The sequence below is a fragment of the Callospermophilus lateralis genome, chromosome 16, assembly GCF_048772815.1.
Source record: "Callospermophilus lateralis isolate mCalLat2 chromosome 16, mCalLat2.hap1, whole genome shotgun sequence".
In the NCBI taxonomy this organism is placed as follows: domain Eukaryota; kingdom Metazoa; phylum Chordata; class Mammalia; order Rodentia; family Sciuridae; genus Callospermophilus; species Callospermophilus lateralis.
Genome location: NC_135320.1, coordinates 82907657 through 82915134, shown reverse-complemented (window position 1 = coordinate 82915134; position 7478 = coordinate 82907657).

Below are 7478 nucleotides of genomic sequence, written 5' to 3'. Positions count from 1 at the left end.
ACCATGTCTGTTAGTGTTTGATGGATTCTGCAGAAAACTAGCATACAGTTAACACAGGAAAATAGGGAAACCCAAAGCAGTGTAATTCAGTGATTGAGGCTTTGAGCTTTGGGGTCAGAAATGAGTTCAGGCCCTAGGATCTCCAACTTGGCACACTACCCATCCTTTATCTTCCTTTCCCCCATCAGTAGATAGGGATGACCATGCAAGCTGCTTTGGGCAGCTGACGATTCAATAGGAGAATGCATTAGAAGCTCAATGAAGGTGTCAGTCCACTGCCAATGACAGAACTGTACAGATGCCCATCTTAAGAGGGGAAAGGAGGCAGCCCTTACTTGGGAAGGAATCATCAAGTAAGGAAAAGCTGGGTGACAGTGACACTGCCATTATGCTGAAAGCAAACTTCTGCAGGGCACCCAGCTATCTTTGCTGGATAACTAATAGCTCAAATGTGACCAGTGTTGTATGTACGAACAGCAAGTAAGAGACAGGAGGAGACATCACAAACGGAACACATGCAGAATCTGATTTCACACCACCATCAGGCCCAATCCTTGGGCAGCCTTCCACCTCCCCCTTTCTCGTTTCAGTGAACAAAGTCCAGGAGAAAGGAGGAGGAGACAGGATCCCCCCATCCCGGGCCAATAGGATCCAGGACTCTTCTCCCAAAGCTTCTGAAATATGCCCGCTTCTCTCCATCACTGTCCTCCCCCTGTCCAGCTGCCACATGGTGCCTTGCTATCCACTCCAGAAGCTTCTCTGCTACTCTCCCAGCTCCCAGTCCCCTCTCTCACTCCAACCCACCACCATCTAACTACATTCCACTCTGCAACTAAAATCTTTTCAAGACTTGAATCTGAAAAAAATCACCTCCAAACCATGTGAAGTTTCTGATCTCGTTTGGAATAACACCCTGCCTCTTTACAAATACAACTATCTTCATCTCTGCCAATCCCTGGCACCCCTTCCTTGCTCCCTGGTCTCTCCATGCCAGCCTCCTTTTTCTGTTCCTTCTTCAGGAGGCCAAGTTTCCCCACTCTGAGAGCTTTTGCATTTCTCTTTCTCTGGGAAAAACCTTCCCACAGCTCTTAACTGTTTCCTTCTCACCCTCAGGTCTCACTGCACATATCACCTCTTCAGAGAGGCTCTTTTTTTTTTAAAATTTTTATTTTTTTATTTTTTCATCTTTCATACATTTGATTCATGTGAGTTATGCTTTTCCATTTTTACCCCAAATACAAATTGCAGAATCACATCAGTTATACATTCACAATGTTTACATAATGCCATATTAGTGACTGTTGTATTCTGCTGTCTTTCCTATCCCCTACTATCCCCCCTCCTCTCCCCTCCCATCTTCCCTCTCTACCTCATCTGTTGTTGTTCCATTCTCTCCCTCCCCCCCCTTTCCCCTCACAACCTCATATATGTGATTTCGTATAATGATGTGGTTTTCCTTCCGTTTCCATGCAATTTCCCTTCCCTCTCCCTTTTCCTCCTTTCATTCGTCTCAGTTTAATGTTAATCTTTTTCTCATGCTCTTTCCCCCTGTTCAGTTCTTAGTTGCTCTCCTTAAATCAAAGAAGACATTTGGCATTTGTTTTTTAAGGATTGGCTAGCTTCACTTAGCATAATCTGTTCTAATGCCATCCATTTTCCTCCAAATTCCATGATTTTGTCATTTTTTAGTGCTGCATAATACTCCATTGTGTATAGATGCCACATTTTTTTTATCCATTCATCTATTGAAGGGCATCTAGGTTGGTTCCACAGTCTAGCTATTGTGAATTGTGCTGCTATGATCATTGATGTGGCAGTATCCCTATAGTATGCTCTTGATCACCTACTCTGACCAAAGTAGCCTTCCCACCATTTACTCAGCACTCCCCTCTCCTGTCACAGCCGGCAGCATTGACTGAACCTTTTTGCGTAGTATTTATTTGCTTATTATTTGTAACTCTCATGAATAGAGAAGTCCAAGGATGGCCTAAACCTTTTCAGTGTTGGTTCCTATTCTGTCCCCAGCTACAGGAAACTCAGTACTCTTTGCTGAAAGAAATACCAAGATCATGGATTAATGGGACTCTCATGTCCACCTACATCATGCAACTTTATACCCACTGCAGCTTGGATGCACGCACTCATATTTACACAGGCATATATTCAGAGTTTGCTCACTACACACTCTGCACCTGTATTAAACTATCATGCTATACCTCAAATGTAGGTACAGATATTATTTGTCAATTTTTTAAAATGCTGATTCTTATTTAAAAAAAAAAGAAAAAAAACAGACTTTGTAATAGATGATGTCAGTTCTCCTCATTCATATAAGCAAAATCTTGAGACTTCAACTTCTCTCTAACTTTTAATTCCCAGAGATCTGTAGGCAAAGCCTCTCTCTGCTTTTAGGACACCTGATGCCCAGCAGAGCTGGGTGACAAGGAAGGTGAGACCCCATTCAGCAGCTGCCACCAAACTTGAGAAGGTTTGATTGATATGTCAAAATCTTTTCCCAAAGAACATAAATCAAAGAAGATGACTGACAGCGAAGTAAACATTTTAGAACTACAGTAATTAGGAATATATTAGCAATTAAAATAAACTTATTATCATTAGCAAAATTGGCAGTTACTTTCGATTTCCCTGGGGGCCTCATTTCAAGTTTATCCTTGTAGATTATATTAGGAAGGATTAATGTTTTCAGAGATACAGTTTTAATTTTTGTGGATCTCATTTGCTCCTGTCCCTATCGGCAGTTACTTGAGCTCATTGTTTCTCAAATAATAAACATGTGGACACCAGCTTTTTTATGCACTGGCCCCAGGTGTTCAACACTGAAACTGAATAAAGCTGTTGTTTGCTCATTTCTCAGAGAAAATTAAATTTTTTTAAGTTTTTTTTTTCCTTTCCTAATTCTTTTTCAGGCCTTCAGCACCTGCCACCACTTGTCTCTTAGGAAGAGCCAGAAAATGACAAAAACTTTGAACCTGACCAAGGGAAAACCTGGGACAGTGAGTTGCTCAGCTTGGACCGTGGTCCTACGTAGGGACATGTGGCTCTGCATGGTAACAGCGGCAGGAAGGAGCTTTACGCCTCTCTCACCCTGTGTTCCTGCTTTTCCTTGCCCAATGGGGAGGGTCTCCGCTGACACAGTAAGGATCCAGGTGGCATCAGTGATGGTTCTTTATTGTTAGCAAATGAAAATGACCCTGGTGATAGAATCAAAAAGGACTGGAAGGATATTAAAGAGCTCTTATAAATGACAGAATCTAGGTAAGTATGTAATAAAGAATTAAGTTTTAACCAAAAAGAAGTTCTGACCTTTGTCCTCAGAGATGGCTCTTCATCACCTACTCTGACCAAAGTAGCAGTAATTTCTGTTTTTTGCTTCTGTGGGAACATTGGGTCATAGTGATTAATCTAACAATGTGATTTTGGGTAGATCAACAGATACCATGTAGTTTAGGGTGAGGGATGACTATGCCAAAAATACTGACAATGTGACTGGCAGTAAAGGTGGGGACTTTAGATCACATGGTATCTGTTGATCTGGAGGCTAAGATTAATGACATGAACAACCCACCTGTCAACCAATCATGCCTATGTGTGGAAGCTCCAGCAAAAATTCTGGACACCAAAGCTCAGATTAGCTCTCCTGGTTGGCAGTGTGGTACTCCACATATACATCCCACATTTATGCTGGGAGAGAAATGTGCCCTGACTCCACAGTATAAGAACAATTGAAGCTTCTAGACTGTGTGTTTCTTCTTGGTGAAATCTTCATATGTAGCTTTCTCTGCAGCAGTAAATTGCAGTGGTGAGCATAGCAGCTTTCAGTAAGTTCTGCGGGGGTTCCCAAAGTTTTGAAACTTATGGTGGTATTTTGAACCCTCCTACCCGTAAGTGTGCAGAAGTGAGGGAAGTCAAAAAGTTTTTAATTGGCCTTAGTGCTTTTCAGTAGAATCAGCAAAATTTGCAATGGGCAGGAATTGGAGGTGCTGTAGAGAGCCAGGAAACTGGATGTGGGAACCATATTGACCTTCCCCAGGTGCTCCTTCCAGAGAAGAACCACATGGACAAATTTAGATCCTGTGTCTCCCATACGAGCTGTTTTTGCATGGATAATAGAAAAATAGGAGCTTCTACATTTTACATTAGCTTTTACAGCGAGAATCCAGATCCCAGAATTGCCCTTTGATAAGACCCAGAAGATAGATATTGAGCATAAAACATGCCAAATATCTGCTTCAAAAGTACCACTGCATGAGAGATGATCAACAAGAGCAACATTGGGTCAGAGATCCTCTATTCAGAAGAATCGGAAGACTGTGCTGGGAAGGAGCCAGGAATGACTCATGCCCTGACCTTCAGGGGCACCCACTGCCAGGATGGAGCTGGGTGGGAGTGGGGAAGCCTGGTTGGGTGAGGGGAGCAAATAGGGAAACAGGAAGCAGGTCAGAAGACCTGAAAAGAAGGGGGCATGCCAGGCGCCCATCCAAGAGAGCTGACATGATTGGAAATGAATGAAACAGTTTATCCTATTGCCTTTACTCTAAGTGCATTTGAGACCTGCCACTAGTGAGATTGTGTTCTTTATGGACAATGATTAACTGAATCAGAGCTTTCACCCTGGGGCAACATGCAAGGGAGGTGTTATTCAAACAGATGTGAAATCATCTCTGACAGTGAAGGGTTTAAGTTTAATTAATGGGATTTAATACATATGCCAGTATTTTATGCTATTCTATTTTTCAGGTGAGAATTATTGGCTTAGTTGAGCAGGAAGGGAATCTGTGGTTATGGAACTTTGGGCTGAAGAAGAGCTCTGGAAACTGCATTGCACCTGGTTCTTTATAGGCTAATTGATCTGGGCACATACAGCACCTGCTCCAGTAGCATCAGAAGGTGTGGGAATGACTTTGATTCATGGTTTTCAAACCCGACTTTTGTTCAGTTACCCATGAGTTGGATCCATGTGTTGCACCTTCAACATCAAGCACCATCAAATATGGTATTCCCGTTCCCAGGCCCACACAGAAAAACCATTGATTAGATTGTCTCAGTTCTCCACATGTCAGTGTTGGAAACCTGCTTCAACCTGAGGTGATCTTCTCTTATGTGTCTTATATATTAGAATTTGAACAGAAAATGTAGGCTGCTAAAAGGAGGCTTGCAAACCACCAAATCCAGCTTCCCACCAAATGAGGCATCAATTTGCAGAACCCAGACAGGTGACTCAGCCCACTAAACACACTAGTGAAAGGGGCTTATCCACTTCTCCATGCAGTCAGCTCCAACATTTCAACTGTTTTTCATTCCATTAAAACTAGCCACATATTCAAAACAAATATTTAAAATGTTTCATGATTTTGTTAGTTAGAAATCCTGGCAGGGATTAGATGGGTGATTCTTTTGTTCCATGTGGCATTGACAGAGGTCTGGCATTCCATGATATTCAGTTGACAGATGAGCTGGTTTAGACACTCCTGTGTCTGACTCTTGGGCAGAGAGAGTTGGAAGTCTGGGGCGTGGCTGGAGAGGACTTTCTCACTTGGCTTCTCCAGCATGATGACCTCAGGATAGTCAGTCTTTTACATGATGACTCAGAGTGACAGGAGCCAGTGTTCAGCAGTGATGAAGTTGCAAGAACTCTGTATGAGCTAGTTTTGCAGTCAGAGGGTTTCTTTCCTTGCACTTTATTGGTTGCAATGTTAGGAAGCATGTTCAGAGGCAAAGGGAGGGGAACTGGCAAGGTCCTTCAACCGGAGGGATGGAAAATAATTTGCAGCCAGGCGTTACAAACTTGACCTCTCAAATAGAGATGTCAAGAGCAAACACTAGGTGCTATTATCTCTTTTAAACCTTGTCAAAATCTAATGTAGTAACTGTTCCTACTTTTCGACAAGAAAACTGAGACTCAAAGAAGTTGAGTAATTTGTTCAGACCTCTGTACTTGGTCACTATCTTCTGAATATATTCAAATTAATAATAATCCTTCCTAAAATATCAACTCTTGCCTTATTAAGCTAGTGGAGATGGGCAGAAGTTTAAGCAAATAAATTTAGATAATCACAATTTATTCTACACTTAATTTTAAAGAGTATGTTTGTTCTTCCATTTGATTATTGAAGCATCTGATGTTTGGGTAATTCTTACTCATTTGCACTAATTGACGCCCCCGACATGGGACAAGGAGACACTGGACAGTTATCTAGTCATGCTGATCTAATTCTCTTCTCTTTTCCTGCTTCATCCCACCATGAGGGAGCAGTCACCCCTCAGACTGATTCCTAGACTGACTTCAACACTGCAACTCTCCTTCCATCTCCCTGGAGGTAAGCTGGGGAGTTCAGATTGATGGTCTCAGATCTTTTACGTTGGATTGGGACAACACAGACTGGATTTCTTAATCTGAAAAGTGAGCATAATAACAGTGTCCACTTTTGGGGGTAACCACCTATGGGGGAGATTACTTGTTTTTTTTTTTTTTTAATCAACAGTTAACCCATTCTGTCAAGTGCTTTTCTATGGGTTTTATGCATATTGTGTCAGTCGCTCCTCCCAGAGACAGCACTATGGAAGGAAAGGAGAGAAGAAGGGAGAGAAAGAGGAGGAAAGTGGGAAAGGAAGGAGAAGGAAGAATAAAATCAAAGTTGTAGAGGTACTAGAAGACTAGGAGGCTTGGTTTGGTGGTTATGAAGCTGAGATGAAGAAACACGTTCGAAGGAAAATTAATGGAGAGTATAATGGAACTGGAACCAGAGTATTGGTTACACATCATAAAAATACTAAGTTATATATAGCAATGAAAATAAGAACCACAGAGCTTTCTAGGTTAATGTGACTGGAGTTTATCCAGCACAAATGAAGCAGGAGGACTATTTTCTTGTGATTGGAATTTAAAAAATAAAAACTCTTCAAGATTTATTTCTTCTACTTTCTACACACAAAATGTTGCAGCAGTTTGCTCAAAGAAGTATTGCTCATCTTGGTCTATTTCCAGGAGCCAAAGACACGAGTCTATTTGGAATGATGATTTGCATAAACAGACAGGCATCATGACTCTTTAAACTAGATCATTCATGTTGAATGAAATAAACTCGTCTTTACTAGGAGATGTCACATTGTGATTTATTTTCCAATTTCCTCTGCTGTCAGCGAGCTGTAATGATCACAGCACATTGCATACACGTCCTGTCCTGCATACCCATGGGTCTAAGGAATGCAGTGACTCTGATGTGGAGAAGGACACAGCATGACCAGTCCAGGATGGCCCAGGCAAACAGCAAAGACATGTTCCTGGCTTCTCCAGGATCTCCAAACCTCGTTTCTATTCTTGAGCCACAATGAAAAAATGTAAAATCAGACACAAAAAGTCCAGCCAGGAATTTCATTACAAGTGAGAGTAAAGCAAGGCTCAAGCAAAGAATATTCGAAAGAGGAAGAGTGGGTTGACTCCAAGCAGAGAATGAGAA